The 19,632-nt window shown below is 36.3% G+C and overlaps 1 long non-coding RNA gene across 1 annotated transcript; it reads right to left on the bottom strand.

The window, feature by feature from the left end:
- Positions 1 to 7,496: 7,496 nt before the first annotated feature.
- On the bottom strand, positions 7,497 to 9,257 carry LOC118500779. The gene is made up of 2 exons (XR_004903362.1): positions 8,860 to 9,257; positions 7,497 to 8,827 (listed from the first exon to the last, which is right to left on the bottom strand). It is a non-coding gene; the product is annotated as an uncharacterized LOC118500779 (long non-coding RNA).
- Positions 9,258 to 19,632: the final 10,375 nt, after the last annotated feature.

Below are 19,632 nucleotides of genomic sequence, written 5' to 3'. Positions count from 1 at the left end.
AGAAAAATGAGGGCGGTAACATGTAGAAATATTATCTTTTTTATGTTTTTCTAAGTTTTTTGTGCAGTGTTTCTATTATAGCAATACATCAGATTTCTTGCTCCTTCTTGAGACAACAATGAAATGATGCTGGGTTTGCACAGGAAGTATTCATTGAGACTAAATATTAATAGGTATTAAGTGAAGTGAGGGCAGGTCAATCTCTCTTTTTAGTGAGCATAACTTGAAGAGAAAAGGACAGACATTAAGTGCATTTATGTTCCAACAAAATGAGCCAAATATTGTTAGGCATTTTATTAGGAATTTCTTTAGTCATCAGTCCTGATAGCTGGACATTGGGGAATTTGGGGACATCCAAACTATCCGTCTCTGATTACTGAGATGCCCAAGCCCAGCATATTTCTGGAGGCCCTAGAAAAGAAAAAAAAACAGCTCTTCCTTTTAAATTATACTTACTAGAGAAACCACAAAAAATATGTCTTCTGTTCTAAATTCTGTTTAAAATTGGAATTGTGGTACAGATTAGTCTAAATCATAAGAAAAGGTGAACCTTATAGTCACCTCACATCTATTTTGGAACAGAGTAAGGTATCAAAATAAGTGTATGAAAAGCACATAGTTGAGAAGATGCTCCTCAGGTATTAACTGGAGTCCTCAAACTCTTTATTGAAGTTCTGAACACTTAAGACTAGACCTGTGCTGGTAGCACTTTCTTATGCCTTCTTCTGATATTGAGAAGAGTGGGCTTCACTGCGTCCTGTTGCTGAGAGGCCCAAGCCCCAACATGTTTCTGGTGACACTAAAAAAGAAAAACAGCCCAGAACACCCGCTTTGCTTGGCACACGAAATTAAAAAATCCATGTTTCTATTGTCTAAAAGCTATTAATGGGAGTGGAAACTCACCATTCCTGACTTTCTCCTGAGAGGGTAACTCTGAAAATGCATTTGGGTCAGCCAGAAGTGAGATAAAGGAGAGCCAGCATTGTATAGATTTTTCCTGTAACTTAAGAAAGGGTCACTTTATAGTTGAAACAAACAAAAACCAAAGGCTTTGTTACTGTTGAGAGTGAAAGAGTTTTAGTGATTTGATTGTATTTCCATTTTATTTATCTTTTGACTAAGTGGTGTTATTCACTTTGGCACAAGATTCCAAAGATTTAAAAAGACAATAAAAAGTTTCCACTCTCTGAAGCCACCCAGTTCCTCTACATGAAAATGGTTTTATGTTTCTGTGACACCTTCCAAAAATAGTTTATGTATGTGCAAGTAAATAGATATATAATTCCTTGTTTAAAGTCCTTGGTCCAGATGTATTTCAGAATTAAGTTTTGTTTTTTGGGAGGGGAGGGTGGTGATTATAGAAAGGTAATATATATGCACCTACTCCATTATACACAATCTCTAAGCTAGAAGTAGCGTAGCATCCCATAAGCAAACACATTAATATTTCTGTATTATCTTATAAGTAGTACAATAAGTAGACTAAATAAATATCATAAAGAGTCTTAATGGATTTTTTTCTCAGGTTTTGACACCAAATGGATTTGTAGTAAAACTTATTTTTCAGAGGTGTATGTAGTTCAGATTACCAGTCAAGGGATTGTGTGTCTTACATACTATATAATATATGCTCTCTGCCTTCCCCTCCCCTTCCCTTTTTAATTTCAGTTGTTTCATACCATGTACCTTACCTTTACCTTTTGTTTTTAAGTTAACCATATAGCTTAGAGATGATATTAGTCATATCAGTACATAAATAGCATGGTTTTTTCAGTACCTTCATGGCATACCATTTGTCTTAGTCAGCTTGGGCTACTATAACAAAATACAATAGACTGAGTGGTTTAAATAACAGACATTTATTTCTCACAGGTCTTGAGGTCCAAGATCAGATCAAGATGCCTAGAGATTTGGTTCCTGGTGAGGCCTTTTCTTGGCTTGCAGATGTCACTTTCTTATCGTGTCCTCAATGGAGAGTGTTCTCTCTCTTCCTTGTCTTATGACACTAATCTCAAGGGCCCCATCTTTATGGCCTCTTGTAAACTGAATTATCCCCCAAAGTCCCATGTCCACCTACCAGGCATTAGGGCTTCAACATACGAATTTCAGGACGACACAAAAATTCAGTCCATAATATTATACAAGTGTAACATTTATTTGACTAGCCCTTTTTGATGTAAATTTAGATTGTTTTCAGTTTTTACTATCAAGAGCTGTGATGCAATGGATTATCCTGTACATAATATCATTTCATAGTTGTATAGAAATGTATACAATACATTACCAGAAATGGATTTACTAGGACATAATTTATATGCACATATAATTTTGTTAGATATTGCCAAAGTGGTATACATTCACCAGCCCTTTATAAGGATGCTTGCTTCTTTCCTCATCGCCATTATGAGTGAGATTAAACATCTTTTGTCTTTTAAGGGCTCTTTATATTTTTAATGTGAATTCTTCATATCATCTGGTTTTCTATCTCTTTGTTAGTTTTTCTTAGGTTTGTAGGACTTATTTTTATATTAGGGAAAATAACTGTACTAATTTTTGGAAGTATTTTTCCCGATTTATTGTTTGCTTTTAAATTTTTATCATGGTTTGTCATGATGATTTTTTTTTTTTTTTCAGTAAACTTACCAATCTTTACTGACTTCCGAGTTATATGCCATGGTTTGAAAGTCTTTCCCTACTTCAAGATTATATAAAAATTCTCAAATGGCCCTGGCTGGTGTGACTCAGGGAAGTGAGTGCTAGCCTGTGAACCAAAGAGTCACAGGTTTGATTCCCAGTCAGGGCACATGCCTGGGTTGCTGGTTGGCCCACCAGTTGGGGGTGTTCAAGGGGCACCTTACTGATGTGTCTCTCTCACATTGATGTTTCTCTCCCTCTCTTTCTCCCTCCCTAACCCCTCTCTAAAAATAAATAAAATCTAAAAAACTCTCAAATGTTGTTTCTCTAGTATTTTTATGGTTTGTTGTTCTCTCTTTTTGTATTTTATTTTATTTTTGTCCTTACCCAAGGACATTTCTTTTATCGTTTTTTAGAGAGAGGAAGGGGGAGAGAGAAACATTAATGCGAGAGAGAAGCATCTGTTGGCTACCTCCCCCGAGCAGGGACTGTACACACCCAGATGGGACTCAAACCTGTAATCCTTCAGCTATGGGACAACACTCCAACCAACTGAGCCACACCAGCCAGGGCTCTCTTTTAGTAGCTTTAATTCTTTTACTTATTTGGAATTTATTCCAGGGTAAGATATAATGTATGAATCCAATCTTATTTTTTCCTCTTGGGGATCAGCTAGTTGATCCCAACATTATTTATTGAATAATCCATTTTTGTCTTACAGATTGGAAATGCCACCTTTATGTTTTACTGAATTTTTATGTGTATTTGGAACCAATTCTGGTCCACTGATCCATCTGCCCATTTGGGAACCAACCAGTCCTGTTTTAATTATTATATTTTATGCCGTGTTTCTATTAGGACTAATTCTCTTTTATTTCTCTTCTCTTTCAGACTCTTCTAACTTGCTTATTTTATATAAACTTTTAGAATCAATTTATCCAGTCTGGTTGCCATTTCTGTTAGGATCACTTAACTTTTTATTTTGAAGTAAAATTTACATACAGAAAGATTCATAAACCTTAAATTTACAGCCCAATGAAAGTTGGCCTATGTATACATTTGTGTAATACCCATATCAAGATCTAGAACATTATCATCCCCCAGAAAGTTTTCTCATTTCCTTTTAAGTTAATATCCTCCTCCCAACCTCCACCATGATTAACTTCTATCACATTGATGCAGCTTGCCATTAGTATTTTCTTTGTAGGAGAATAGCTTTATGGTGTGTGTCTTTCTAACAAGAATATGGAAAACTTTACCTTTTCATTTGTTCAAATCTCTTTTGGGGTGTCTAATAGCATTTTTAATATTTTTGTGATTAAATTTTTATGTATTTAAGTTTTTTAATTTTTCTTGCTGTTGTATATTTATCTTCTATCTGGTTATATATGAGAAATCTGTTTAGTTTGCATATTAATTAATATTTGTATTTTAAATAAACCCACTTTTTTTAGCCTACAACAAACCTACTTTTTAAATTCTGTTATTTGTAGTAGCTGTATAATTGAAATTTTTCATTTTTCAGGTATAAATCATGCTATCCTTTTTTTACTCCAATTTTTCCTCAGAATATTTTTAACTTAATAAGTTTTCTTAATTACATTTTATGTTCAGTATTTTTGATTTTTTAAAATTATATTTTATTGATTATGCTATTACAGTTGTCCTGATCTTTCCCTGTTTGCTGCTGCTCCCCCCAGCACCACTTACTCCTTCAGGCATCCCCCCCACCATAGTTCATGTCCATGGGTCATACATATAAGTTCTTTTGCTACTCCATTTCCTATATTGTACTTTATATCCCTGTGGCTATTCTGTAACCACCTATTTGTTCTTTCAATCCCTTCATCTCTTCACCTGTTTTCCCACACCCCCCTGCCATCTGGCAACCATCAAAATGTTCTCTGTATCTGTGCTTCTGTCTCTGTTCTTGTTTGCTTAGTTTGTTTTTTAGATTCAATTGTTGATAGATTTGTATTTTTTGCCATTTTATTGTTCATAGTTTTTATCATTTTCTTAAGTTCCTTTAACACTTCATATATTAGTGATTTGGTGATGATGAGCTTCTTTAGTTTTTTCTTGTCTGGGAAGCTCTTTATCTGTCCTTCTGTTCTAAATGATAGCTTTGCTGGATAGACAATCTCAACTCTAGGTCTCTGCTTTTCATAATTCAGTATTTCTTGCCAGTCAGTCCCTTTTAGCCTGAAAAATTTCTTTTGAGAAAACAGCTGACAGTTTTATGGGAACTCCCTTGTATTAGTTTCAAGTGTATAGCATAGTGCTTAGACAGCCATATACTTTACAAAGTGTTCCTTCCCCCTGATATTTCCAGTATCCACCTGGCACCATATAGGCATTACAATATTATTGACTTTATTGCTTATGCTGTACTTTGTATCCTCATGACTACTTTGTAACTATCAATCTGTAGTCCTTAATCCCTTTGCCTTTTTCATCTAGTTTCCCCAAGCCCCAACCTGTGGCAACCATTAGTCTGTCTCTGTATTTATAAGTTTGTTTTTGTTTTGTTTCTTCATTTATATTGTTTTTTAGATTCCACATAAAAGTGAATATGGTGTTTGTCTTTCTCTGATTTCACTTAGCATAATACCTACTAGGTCCATCCATGCTGTTGCAAATGGTAAAATTTCATTCTTTTTTATGGCCAAGTGATAGTCACATATATATCTATATATAGATTGTATATACTGTATTTTTCAGACTATAAGACACACTTTCCTCCGAATTTGGGAGGAAAATAGGGATGTGTCTTACAGTCCGAATGTAGCTTTACATTTATATTGGTGAAATATTATGTTATTTATGTTATTAAATATTTTACCATATTTTTTGCTTCAAAAATTTTTTTCCTAATTTCCTCTTCTAAAGCCTAGGCGTGTCTTATGGTCTGAAAAAATACAGGTGTATCAGCTTTTTTTATCCACTTATCTGTTAATGGGCACTTGGGTTGCTTTCATAGCTTGGCTATTGTAAATAACACTGAAATAAACATGGGGAGCATATATTCTTTTGAATTAGTGTTTTGGGTTTCTTCAGATATATACCCAGAAGTAGAATCACTGGGTCATAAGGCAGTTGCATTTTTAATTTTGCGGGGAACCACCATACTGCTTTCCATAGGACTGCACCAGTTTGCAGTCTCACCAACAGTGCATGAGGGTTCCCTTTTCTCCACATCCTTGCCAACACTTGTTTGTTGATTTACTGATGGCAGACATTCTGACAGGTGTGTGGTGCTATCTCATTGTGGTTTTAATTTGCATCTATCTGGTGATTAGTGATGTTGAGCATCTTTTCATATGTTCTTTGGCCATCTGTATGTCCTCTTAGAGGAATTGTCTATTCAGGTCCTTTGCCCATTTTTTATTAAATTGTTTGTTTTTTTGGTGTTGAGTTGTATGAGTTTTTCCAAATTAATTTTTGATGTTAACCTTTTATCAGATAGACTATTCAGTGGGTTGTCTTTTCACTTGTTGATGATCTCCTTTGCTGTGCAAAAACTTTTTCATTTGATATAGTACCATTTTATTTTTTTTTCTTTGGTTTCCCCTGTCCAAGTTACTGTACTTCAACCTTTACTTCCTTCTCCCAACTTTCATACCCCTAGCTTTTTTTCTTATTACATTGGCAGCAGTGATTTTTAAAACATTGTAGTTTTTCCACACAACATGTAAAATAAGAACCAAAATACCTGTGTACCTGCTGAGTGTTTAAAAGCACAGGTGGCAAACGACAAGGCCCAGAGGCCAAATCCGGCCCTCCACCTTTTTCTTTTTTTAATCTGTCCTGGCACCTTGTTTCTACTCATGGCAGCTCGGAGCTCTTGCTTAACTGTTAAGGAGTAGTTATATTTATACAGTCCTAAAATTACATTCAGCCCTTTGAAGGCAACTGCAAGGCCAATGTGGTCCCCGGTGAAAATGAGTTTGACACCACTGGTTTAAAGAATCTGAATAAGTGAAATTGGGGGGGAATTATGGGAATAATTCGAGTGGTGTGAAGTTTTCTCTCTTAGTATTAATGTGAACTTGAATTGTGGTCAGAATGTCAGATAAGTTAGTGATCTTTTGACAGCAAATGCAGTATTAGTAATTAACTTGCCTTTTATTTAGCAATACATGTAGATTGTTTTCTATGTGCATAGCACCCAGAGGCAATTTCCAGAAATATAACTTAGTTTGCTTCCTGGAAGTACATAATTAAGGTAGAGGGGCAAGCTATATAGAAGTGAATTTCGACAGGAAAGACTTTTGCGTAGAAAAATGATATTGGCAAAAATCTACAAGTCAAGAAAGCTTGGGGAGTGGGAAAGGGAGTAGAGGGGGTGAGTTTGGTTTGAGTGTTGGGTTTGAGGTAACTCATCCTTGTAAAATTATGTGATAGCTGATTGAAGATCCCTTGTTGAAATTCAATAGGAATCTTATTGCTTAATGGAGATTCTATAGTTTATTTGTATTCTCTCTCTTCCCACTTAACCATGCCCCCCAAAATCTGAGGCAATTTACTACTCAAGGACTCACATTGTCAAATATGCTAGAAATAAAAATCAGAACCAAGGGAAAACAAGAATCCATAATATATCATTAATATAATAGCAAATACTTATTCAGTGTATATCATATACCAGGCAGTATTCTAGTGCTTAACATATGTTAAAATTATTTAAACATTACACAACAACATTATGATGTAGACACTGCTAAACTTATTCCCATTTTTATAGATAAGCAGGTACAGAGAGATTTTGTGGGAAAGTATAGGTATTTTGGATGAGTTTTATTAAAGTGAAGAGAAAGAAACCAATCAGTTTAAAAACAATGTATGTAAATTTTTTTTAAGTGAGTAAGAAAGCATATCAGACACATTGCATGTAGACAACTTTAAAAAGTTTAGCTGTGAATGGAACAGAGAAGTGGGTTGGTAGATAAAAGAAAATGTGGGGTCCAGCCAGTGAAAGGAGAATATGTGGTAAAGGGGATAGAGGGTACAAGTAGAGAGGTTGACCTTTGTGAGAGAGATGTCTTCCATGAACTGGAAGGAACGCAGAAAAGTTGTGTACCCTTGCGAGGAAGTTTGATGGTTTTAAGATGAAGCCTTATCCTCCAGGCCTTCATTTTCTCTTGTGGTTTCTCTTTTCTCAGTGAACTCTGATATTGGTATGAGCAGAGAGTAAGGGAGTGTGGGAAGTTCGAAGCAGTTTGCCAGTACTTATTGATTGTTAATTTAAAGTTTTAAATCTTGAATTTTTAAGGTGATATCAGTCAGCCTAGGTTTTTATTTTTTTAATTTTGCTTTCCCCCCAGCATTATTTAACTGATTAGATAGAAGCACAGATACTGCAGGTGGTTGGATTCCTCTGGTATGAGGCTTTGCCAGGCGTATCAGTCAGAGTTCTCTAGAGAAATGGTGTCAGCAGGAGATATGTATGTATAAAGAAATTTCCACAAATTTGCTTACATAATTATGGGACTGAAAAGTTGGCAATCTGTAGGGCAGGCTTGCAGGAAACTGGAGCAAGAGCTGATGCTGCAGTCTTGAAACAGAATTTCCTCTTTCTTAGGGAAACCTCAGTTTTGCTCTTAAGAGCTTTCAACTGCTTGGGTGAGGCTCACCCATATTGTTGAGGATAATCTCCTTCACTTAAAGTTAACTGATTGTGGATGCTACCATATCTACAAAATACTTTCACAGTAACACTTATACACTAGTAATTGATTGAATAACAAGACTATAGCCCAAGTTAATGCATAATACTAAGTCAATATAGAAGGAAAAGGGACAAGGGAAATGAGGGCTTTTTAAAGGGGATAGTTAGAGGAGTGGCGATGAATCGTGAAGTTTAACATGAACAAGAAAGTAGGTGAAATAAGGATGAATAGTAAATAAGTGGTAGCATCACTGTTTTGGAAGTTTTGATTAAATTGTTGTAGGGGGTGGGGTGGGTGATGTGAAGTAAGGATTGAACATGGTGGTCAGAGTGGGATGCTTGAAATGGAGATTTGACAGGTGTAATAGTTTCTGGTGGTGATAATACCCAAGATGGTATTGGGAGTGGGCTGCTGAGGTGGAAATGAAGAGGCCAATGAATAAAGAGGCTGAGGTATTAAAGGAGTCAATCAGTGTGCATGAATGGTGAAGTCAGCAAAGGGTGAAGGAAGTAAGGGCACAGCCTCTGGAAGTATGAGGATATGAGGTATCATATACCCAGTGGAGGATATACCCAGCAGTGTGGCAATATGAACTTGGGTAATGACAGACAGATGCCCAGGAAGAGCTGGTCTTTTCCTGGGATGTGAGGTATAATGGGATTAGTCCTAATAATAGGAGAAAGTGGGTATCAGTTCTACTAGAGGTCTCTGTGGCAGTGTTTTTCAAATAGCCAGTTCGTAGGTAGTAGAATGAATTTTGGAGCTCACAGTTAGTGTTGTATTTTTATTTTATTTTATTTTTTATTTTTTAAATATAATCTTTATTATATTTTTGCCATTACCATTTAGTCCCTTATACTCCTTTCACCCCAGCAATCACTTTACTGTTGTCCATATCCATGAGTCATTTTTCCTTTCTGCTCAGTCCCTCACCACCTAGCTTCTCCTCCCCTCCGCCCCCTACTAGCTGTCATCTGTTCTCTGTCTATGAGTCTGTCTCTGTTTTGCTGGTTAGTTCAGCTTGTTCGTTAGATTCCACACATGAGTGAGATCACATGGTATTTGTCTTTCTCTGACTGGCTTAGTTCACTTAGCATGATATTCTCTAGGTCCATCCATACTGTTGCAGAGGGTAAAATTTTCTTCATTTTTATGGCCAAGTACAATTCCGTAGTTGTTTTATCCTGTCATTTATTGATGGATACTTGGGCTGCTTCCATATCTTGGCGATTGTAAAGAACGCTGCAGTGAGCCCTGGCTGGCATAGCTCAGTGGATTGAGCGCGGGCTGCGAACCAAAGTGTCGCAGGTTCGATTCCCAGCCAGGGTACATGCCTGGGTTGCAGGCCGTGACCCCCAGCACATTGATGTTTCTCTTTCTCTCTCTATCTCCCTCCCTTCCCTCTCTAAATAAAATCTTTATAAAAAAAAAAAAGAACCCTGCAGTGAACTTAGGGGTGCTTATGTTCTTTAGAATTAGTGTTTTGGTTCCTTCAGATATATTCCCAGAAGAGGGATTGCTGGGTCAAAAGGCAGATCCATTTTTAATTTTTGGAGGTGTCTCCATACTGCTTTCCAGTCTGCAGTCCCACCAGCAGTACAAAAGGATTCCCTTTTCTCCACATCCTCAAAGGCACTTGTTGTTTGCTGATCTATTGATGATAGCCATTCTGACAGGTGTGAGATGGTACCTCATTGTGTTTTTTATTTGCATTTTTCTGATGATTAATGATGTTGAGCATCTTCTTGTATATCTATTTAGCCATCTGTGTGCCCTCTTTGGAATAGTGTCTATTCAGGTCCTTTGCCTATTTTTTAATTGGGTTGTTTGGTGTTTTTTTTTGGTATTGAGTTTTTAAAGTACTTTATAAATTTTGGATATTAACCCTTTATCAGATGTAGCAGTGAGTATGTTCTCCTATTCTGTGGGTTGTCTTTTTATTTTGTTTGACAACTTACTTTGCTGTGCAAAAAACATGTTAGTTTGATGAAGTCTCATTTGTTTATTTTTTCTTTTGTTCCCCTTTCCTGGGGATATATATTTTGCTGCCTATGTTTCCTTCTAGACGTTTATGGTTTTAAGTCTAACACTTAAATCTTTGATCCGCTTTGAATTTATTCTTGTGTGTAGTGTAAGAAGATGGTCTAGTTATTTTTCTGCAGCTCTGTCCAATTTTCCCAATACCATTTATTAAATAGACTATCTTTAGCCCATTCATTGTGTGTGCTTGCTTCCTCTGTAGAATATTAATTGACTGAAAAGGCATGGATTTATTTATAGGCTCTCAGTTCTGTTCCATTGATCTGTGTGTCTGTTTTTATGCCAGTACCAGCTGCTTTGATTGTGGCCTTCTAGTACAGTTTGATATTAGGTAGCGTGATTCCTCCAACTTTGTTCTTCTTTTTCAGGATCACTGTTCCTATGTGGGTCCTTTTGCGGTTCCATATAAATTTTTGAAATATTTGTTCTAGTTTTGTGAAATATGTCATTGAAATCCTGCTATCAGGGTGTATCACAAGTAATAAGGGGCTAAGAATTTTTTAACAGCTATATTGAAATTTAATTTATGTACTATTACAATTTACCTATTTTAAGTACACAATTCAGAGTTTATTATCCATTGTGTAAAGATGCACCCATCACCACATCCTAGTTTTAGAACATTTTATCACTCCAAATAGAAACTCACCTATAAGTGGAACCTAGTTAATGAAACAAACAAGCAAGCAAAATATAACCAGAGACACTGAAATTAAGAACAAACTGACAGTAACCAGAGGGCAGGGGGAAGGGAAATAACAAGGGAAAGAAGGGAAAGGGTCGTCAATGAACATGTATAAAGGACCCATGGACAAAGCCAAAGAGGGGTAGGATCGAGGGTGGGAGGTGGGGGTGGGAAAATGGAAACAACTGTATTTGAACATTAATTAAAAAATGATTAAAAAAAAGAAGTAACTCCACACCATTAGCAGTCACTCCTATTAATGCACACACACACACATACCCACCCACCCATACCCATTGGTCCTGGCCTACCAGTGATCTGCTTTCTGTTTCTATAAATTTGCCTATTCTGAGTATCATATAAAAGCAGCCATAAAGTATATAGTGTTTTGTGGCTGACTTAATTCAATTAGCATAATGTTTTCAAGGTTCATTCATCTTGCAGCATGTATCAGTACTTAATTCCTTCAGTAGTTGGGGGGCGTTTGGCTATCATAAGTAATACTGTCATGGACATTCATTCATAAGTTGTTGTGACATAATGTTTTCAGTTTATTGGGTATATAACAAGGATTGGGATTGCTGGTCATGTGGGTAATTCCATGTTTCACATTTGAGGAACTGCCAGCTTTTTCAAAGTGGTTACAACATTCCTACCAGCAAGGTACAAAGTTTCCAATTTCTCCACATCTCAGTGTTTCTTTTGTCTGTATTTTGATGTAGCCATTTTAATGAGTATGAAATGTTATCTTGATGTGCTTTTGATTCACATTTCTCTGATGTTAATGGTGTTGCTAATCTTTTTCATTGGCTTTGTATATCTTGGGGAAAATATGTTTATTCAGATCCTATGCCTATTTTAAAAATTGGTTTATTTATCTTTTTATTAGGTTGTAAGTGCTCTTTTATATGGTCATTTTTTAAAAATATATTTTATTGATTATGCTATTACAGTTGTCCCATTTTCCCCATTTATTCCCCTCTGCCCTGCACACCCCCTCCCACCCTCATTCCCTGCGCTCCCCCTTTCAGTTCATGTCCATGGGTCATACATACAAGTTCTTTGGCTTCTACATTTCCTATACTATTCTTAACCTCCCCCTGTCTACTTTCTACCTACCATTTATGCTACTTATTCTCTGTATGTTTCCCCCTCTCCCCCATCCCAATAACCTTCCATGTGATCTTCATTTGTGTGATTCTGTTCCTGTTCTGGTTTGCTTAGTTCATTTTTGTTTTTGTTTTTGTTTTTGTTTTTGTTTCAGTTGTTAATAACTGAGTTTGTTGTCATTTTACTGTTCATATATTTTATCTTCTTTTTCTTAGTAAATCCCTTTAATATTTCATATAAAAGGGCTTGGAGATGATGAACTCATTTAACTTGACTTTATCTGGGAAACACTTTATCTGCCCTTGCATTCTAAATGATAGAATTGCTGAGTAAAGCAATCTTGGATGTAGGTCCTTGCCTTTCATGACTTGGAATACTTCTTTTCAGTTTCTTCTTTCCTGCAGGGTTTCTTTTGAGAAATGAGCTGATAGTCTTATGTAGGTAACTGTCTCCTTTTCTCTTGCTGCTTCTAGAATTCTCTCAATTTTAATCTTGGGTAATGTCATTATGATGTGCCTTGGTGTGTTCCTCCTTGGGTCCAACTTCTTTGGGACTCTCAGAGCTTCCTGGACATCCTGGAAGTCTATTTCCTTTGCCAGGTTGGGGAAGTCCTCCTTCATTATTTGTTCAAATCAGTTTTCAATTTTCTTGCTCTTCCTGTTCTCCTTCTGGCACCCCTATGATTTGGATCTTGGAATGTTTCAAGTTGTTTTGGAGGTTCCTAAGCCTCACTTCATTTTTTGAATTCTTGTTTCTTCATTCTGTTCTGGTTGAATGTTTATTTCTTCCTTCTGGTCCAAACTATTGATTTGAGTCCCTGTTTCCTTCCCTTCGCTGTTGGTTCCCTGTACATTTTCCTTTATTTCACTTAGCATAGCCTTCATTGTTTCCTCTTAATTTGCAACTGTATTCAACCAGTTCTGTGAGCATCCTGATTATTAGTGTTTTGAACTGTGTATCTGATAGGTTAGCTCTCTTCATTGCTTAGTTGTATTATTTCTGGAGCTTTGATCTGTTCTTTCATTTGGCCCATTTTTTTTTTTTTTTTTTTTGTCTTGGCCTGCCTTGAAGTAAGGGGCAGAGCCTTAGGTGTTCACCAGGGCAGGGCAACCCACGTCACTGTGTTATGGCGTTGTATGTGGGGGGGTGGGCAGGGGGTCCAAGAGAGAATAGTACTGCTTACTCTGCTCTTTGACAATTTTCAGCCACTTCCCCCACTACCCACAATCAAATTGAGCCCTTCTGATGCTGATTCCCAGATGGGTGGGTTTGTGTATGTGCTAGGACCCTGTGGGTCTCTCCAAGGAACTCTCCTGTGAGGCTGGGAGTTTCTCCCCCTGCCACCTCAACCCTCACAGGTGTTTTCAGTCAGAGGCTTGGAGGCTTTATTTCCCAGCTCTGGAGCCCTGGGTTGTATGGTCTGTCTTATTCCCCAGTTGTTCCTCCTGTTTTATCTGCACAAGAATGTGGGACCTTCCAGTCCGCAATCTGCCTCCTTGCTGAGTCCTCCAGCCACTGCCTTACGGTGAGTACTCTCCACCCAGCTGCCCATCTCCACCCCTCCTACTGGTCTGGATGAGTATTTCTTCTTTAACTCCTTGGTTGTCAGACTTCCATACAATTCGATATTCTGTCAGTTCTGGTTGTTTTTTTGTTTTTAAATTTGTTGTCCTTCTTTTGGTTGTGGGAGGAGGCACAGCATGTCTACCTCCCACATTGGAGGTAGACATTGGAGGGACTCCCTCCATCTTGGCCGGAAGTCCCTCTTTATATAGTCTTGATCCAAGTGGCATATACTTGCTCCTGTTTTGGGGTTGTCTTTTTCATTTCTTTGAAAAGATACCATCTTTTCTTGATTGTATCATTTGCAATACAAAAGATTTTAACTTTAATGAAATTCAGTTTATTTTTTCTTTGTTGCTTTTGGTGTTTTCTCTTAGAAAGCACTAATTCAAGGATATGAAGGTGACTCCTGTGTTTTCTTCTGAAAGTTTCATAGTTTTAGCTCTTACATTTAGATTTGCAATTCATTTTGAGTTCATTTTTTTTGTGTTTATGGTGTGAGGAAGGGATCTGACTTTATTCTTTTGCATTTGGTAATGTAGTTGTCTATCACTGAATACCATTCTTTATTATCAAATTGTCTTGTCATTCTTGTTTTTATTTTAAAAACTCAATTCTGTTCCATTAGTCTATATAATCTATTCTTATGTCAGTCATCCTATCTTACTTACCTTAGCTAAGAATTTTTTGAAATTTGTGTTTCAATTAAGTTGTGTGCTTATATGTAAGATTACATACAAAGGTGTGCATGTAATGGATTGTGATGTAAAGTGCTTGAACACCTCTGATTTGAGTTACATTGTCTCCTTGCAATAGTTCACTCTCACGTGGTGATTTAATTGGGGATGTTCCCTCTTGGGGAATGTACTGATAGGCAAGTTAGAGGGGCCTGTCTGTTGGTGTATTGAATTCCTTTTAGGTTGGATTTTTCTTAGTTCAGTAGGAGAAGTGAAGTGTTCTTTTTGGATATGTGTACTTAAAAGGAGTAAGGAGGGTTTAGAACAGTTGTGCCAGTTTCTAAAGAATCAATCAGATTAATTTAAGGATTAGGAAATTAAGTATGATTTGAAATTTCAAAATTAGGGTTTTGTACTGGGACAGTCTTTAATGACTCTCAATTTAAAATCTTTCTAAAAAATACATTAAGTGTGCTGTATTAAGTAATTTCATTATCTTGATCCTCATTATCATGTAGGCTTTTGTATCACTTAAGTTTTATTATGTTTTCTTGATCTCATATACCTTTTTTTGAAGGATTTTTTTATGAAGACATTTTATGTGAAAAATGGTAGAGCTGATTTAAGGTTTAAAAATATTATCTCCTTCCAAAAAGGATTTTTATTTTACTTTTGGTAGGAGCCTAGCTAGTGACACTTGCAATATTGGATCATCTTCACCCAGTCAGAAACAAAGATGTTTCAAAGCTGGGCTCCAGAATCTGCAAAGGCTGATCTATTTTATGGTTTCTTTAACTCCTAACATAAAACATGGGGTATTATCAGCTGCCGCCCCTCCCACCCATTTCCCCACCGTCATACTTTGTTAGTTAGGCCCTTAATTCTAATATTTAAAATGCTATCTCTCTACCAACCATCTCAAGTCTTGTAGATCTGTCAAAAGTTTAATGAGCTTCTCAGCCACCTTTATGGAATTGGCAAATGCCCCTTGTGAAAAAGGGACCTCAGATGCCTGTCTCACCTCTAGGGATTTCCTTACTCTCTGATATCTTAGCTTCCATTCTTTTTTATTGCCTTCCTAACACTCTCATGCCATCAAAGAGGTGTCTAGTTTGTTTGTTTGTTTGTTTTTCCAATTTTTTTCACTGCTCACATAAGAATTGGTCCTAATTACCTATCTCATTAAATTCCCTATTTAAAATTTTCATGTGGTATTAGTATTTTCCTCAGGGTAAAATTTGGGGTACCAATATCTTTATATAGCATTATATGTTCATTTTATATGCACTGTAGCAATTATTAGAGAAGGGAAAATAGAATTAGGAATAGAAATGGAGGGGGGTAGGCAAAGTAAATGGTATTTTTGCAAGCTTTGGGAGAGATAAAGTAACCTTTTTATGTCTACCAGTGGCATAAAGCACAGAAGGGAAAGGCATAAGGGAAAGAGCAGTCACACATAACAGGAGCTGACATACTTCTTGGCATGATATTTTCATAGTTGCAAGGCTGTAGAATCCTACATATTGTGGAGGAGGCACCAAGAAGTATCAACTCATTTATGTTGGAGTTTTAAATTTGTTCCACAGGGAAACCCCAGGATCGCCTTCAAAGTTATTACATGGAGGGGTTGACTTTGGGGCTGGACTTGTGCCTCATAAGCAGTATATATCTACAATGCAGCAACTAGTATGGTAAATAATTGCAGAGAGAACTTAATTTTATGAAACCCAGTATTAATATAAATATGATAAGTTACTGATGTTGATTTAGTGTGCTATGTTCATATGTATTTATGTATATAAATTTATGGTCCTCATGAATTCATTTATGTAAACTTGATTACCCTAACTCATTCGTATATTTCTGAAATTTCAAAATTATAAAATCTGTCACTCTTCAACCTCTATAATGGAAGAGCAGAAATGACATGTCTTTTGTAGTCCTTGTGAAAAAAATGAGAGATTGGAGGTGTCTGTCTCAGGTGATGGTATCAGTAGGGTTTGGGTTGATATTTTAAACTTTTGGAAGATAGGAATTCTTTCTTAAACTGATTCCTTCTTTCATGCCCCCCCCCCCCCCCCCACTTCCTAGTGGTCATTCAGTGTATGTGTCACAGGAGATTGGTTTAAAATCCATTTCTGTTATACCTTTCCATAGATTCTGCTATTACTGTTTTCTTGTGGTTTACAACTCATCATTTGGCCACTATTTTTCCCTAATGATTTTATTCATGCACACCACCCCCAATTTTTATTAAGAATATTCAAACATACAAACAAATTGGAAGAATAGTACAATACAATGAACCCCTAAATACTACCACTTGGATACTATTGTTAACATTTTGGGAGTTTTTTTTTGTGTATATCTCTCTTGATAATACACACACACACACATACACACACACATATATGTATATATATATATATATATATATATACACACACACACACATATATATATATACACACACACTTGACCCCTGAATGTTACAGCAAGCATCTCCTAAAATTAAACATATTTAGCAAATGTCATACTTGGGGGGAAAACAGTATTTAGTCTGTATTCAAGTTTCTCTAATTGTCCATTTGTAGCTGGTTTTCTCCAGAGTTCAGTCAAAGTGTATGTATTACATTTGATTGTTGTTGTCTTAGTCACTTTTAACACACCTCATTTGTGCCACCTTCACCCCTTTGCCCCCGTGACATTGGCTTCTTGAAGAGATCAGGCCACTTGTCTTAGAGAATGTCCCTACATTCTAGATTTGTTGTTTTCTTGTAGTGTTTATCTGGTATCTTTAGCCACTGTTACCTTAAAAAGGTTGGATCTAAATTAGAACTATCCAGCTCTAAAGGCTGGATTACGTTTAGTTTTTCTTTTTCTTTTGGCTTAGATGCCCCTGTGTACATTATATTGATTCATAATACAAGGCAATAACATCGGATTGTCTACCTACCTAAAGTGTGGTCGTTTTGGTTGAGGTGGTATTACCAGATCTGTCCATTTTATCTAAAATGGGTTTTCTCCCTTTGTAATTAGCAATTGCAAATATTCTGTTTTCCAGCAGCCTTTTGCCTGATGCTTTTAGTGTCTGTTGGCCTTGTCTAAATCAGTTATTTCATTTGTGCTCACAAAACGATGCCTTTTTGACCCTATCGTCCCTCTGGACCTATTAGTCAACTGTCCTCTGTTACAAAGACTTCTCCCATATCAACTGGGATTAACCTACAGTTGTCTCTTAAAAGATGAGGTCAATGCTTATTTTCCTTTCCTTTGATAGAGCAACTCTTTAACTCTTTCAACTCTGAAATCTGAATACGATTTCAACTCTGAAAATTGGTTACTGGTCATCTTCAGTGCTAGTAAAACTTAATATTTTCCTCTCTCCTTCAGCATTACAGAGACTTTTGTTTTTTCATTATTTTTATAATCATATTAGTCACTATTCCTTTTTTTAGTAGACTTTATCTTTTTAGAAATTTTAGGCTTACAGCAAAAATAGGAATTTATTACAGATAGTTCCTATGCCCTGCACCCAGCTTCTCCTGTTATAAACATCTTATATTGGTACTAAAGTTTGTAGTTTATTCGGCTTTCCTTAGTTTTTAACTCATGTCTATTTTCTGTACCTGTCTTTTTCTATTCCAAGTATCATCATCCAGAATAGCACGTTACACTTCATTGTTATGAGTCCTTAGGGTCTTCTTGGCTTTGAGTTTCCTAGACAGCCCTTGAATGCTTTTGATGACCTTGATGCTTTTGAGGAGTACTGATCAGGCAGGTATTGTGTAGGATTTTCTTTATTGGAATTTGTCTGATGTTTTTCTTATTTTTAGATTATGGTTTAAGGTGTTAGGGAGGAAAGCCACTAGGTAAAGTGCTGTTTTTATCACATCATATCAAAGATACCTATTATTAACATAATTTGACTATTGATGTTGACCTTGATTACCTGGCTAAGGTAGTGTTTGTCATATTTCACCACTATAAAGTTACTCCCTTCCTCCTTATCCCACACCCTGCACTTAAAGATTAATTAAGGAGTTATGCTGTCCCTCTCTGAGAGTGGAGAACATAAATTATTTGGAAACCTTCCCCATGAGAGATTTGTCTCTTCTCCATTTATTAATTTATTCAATTATTATCAGTAGAGAGTCATGGATATTTATTTTATACTTTGGTTTATAATCCTTTATTTTATTGCTCAGATTGGTCCAGCTTTGGCCTTTTGAGAGGACTTTCCCTTAGCTCTTGTGTCCCTTTGACATACCTCTGTCAAAGTGAGTGTTTTGTGTGTGTGTGCCAGTTTTTGAGGACTTTCTTATTTTATGACACTGTAAGATGCTCCCAGTTCATCTTTTATATTTTTTGCCCCTGTCCTAGAATCAACCATTTCTCCAAGGAGCCCTATTTCATTTTTTGGAAAATGGTGTTATAATCCAAGATCTGGGTGCTAGTTGTGCTTGTTACTGGGATGTAGTTTGTTTAGGCACTCTCAGCAGAGCAAAGATTGAGTGTGCATATATTAGCACACATATGTAAATATATGTCTATATACATGTCCATAAATATTTCTGGGTGTAACCATTTATGTCTGTATTAAGCTAAATGTGAGTCCTTAACCATCTTCAACTCCAATCCATTACCTTGTCAATCTTTCTGGCATCCTTTCTTCAACAGTGAAACAACTGCCTCTTACCATATGCCATCCATTTACTTAATTGTTCTAGTCCAGTATGTACAATATACATGTATAGCAATATCAGAATTAACTCATACCCAAATGGAAACAACGGTCAGCAAGGTGGGTTTTTTGTTAATTTTTTTGGGGGGGGGATTCCTACATAAAATAATAACATTCATGAACAAAACTAGTTTTATTTCTTCTTTCACAATCTGTATACCATTTATTTTCCCTTGTTGTTTTACTGCAATAGTTAGAACTTCCAGTATGATATTGAATAGGACTGGTGAGAGAATTGTTTTTGTTCAAATTCTTGCCTTGTTCCTGAACATAGAGGGAAAGTATCAACTTTCTTGCCATTAGGTATAATGTTAACTGTAGGGTTTGGTTTGGTTTTTTGTTTGTTTGTTTTATAGATGTTCCATATCAAATAGAGGAAATTCCCTTCTATTCCTTGTTTTATGAGAGTTTTTATAATGAACACTGTTAGATTTTGTCAAATGCTTTTTTCTTCATCCATTGATACAATCAATGGAAGATTTTTCTTCTTTAGCCTGTTGATTTAGTGGG

The sequence above is a fragment of the Phyllostomus discolor genome, chromosome 5 (genome assembly GCF_004126475.2).
Source record: "Phyllostomus discolor isolate MPI-MPIP mPhyDis1 chromosome 5, mPhyDis1.pri.v3, whole genome shotgun sequence".
Lineage (NCBI taxonomy): Eukaryota > Metazoa > Chordata > Mammalia > Chiroptera > Phyllostomidae > Phyllostomus > Phyllostomus discolor.
This window is presented reverse-complemented; position numbering and strand designations above follow the sequence as displayed.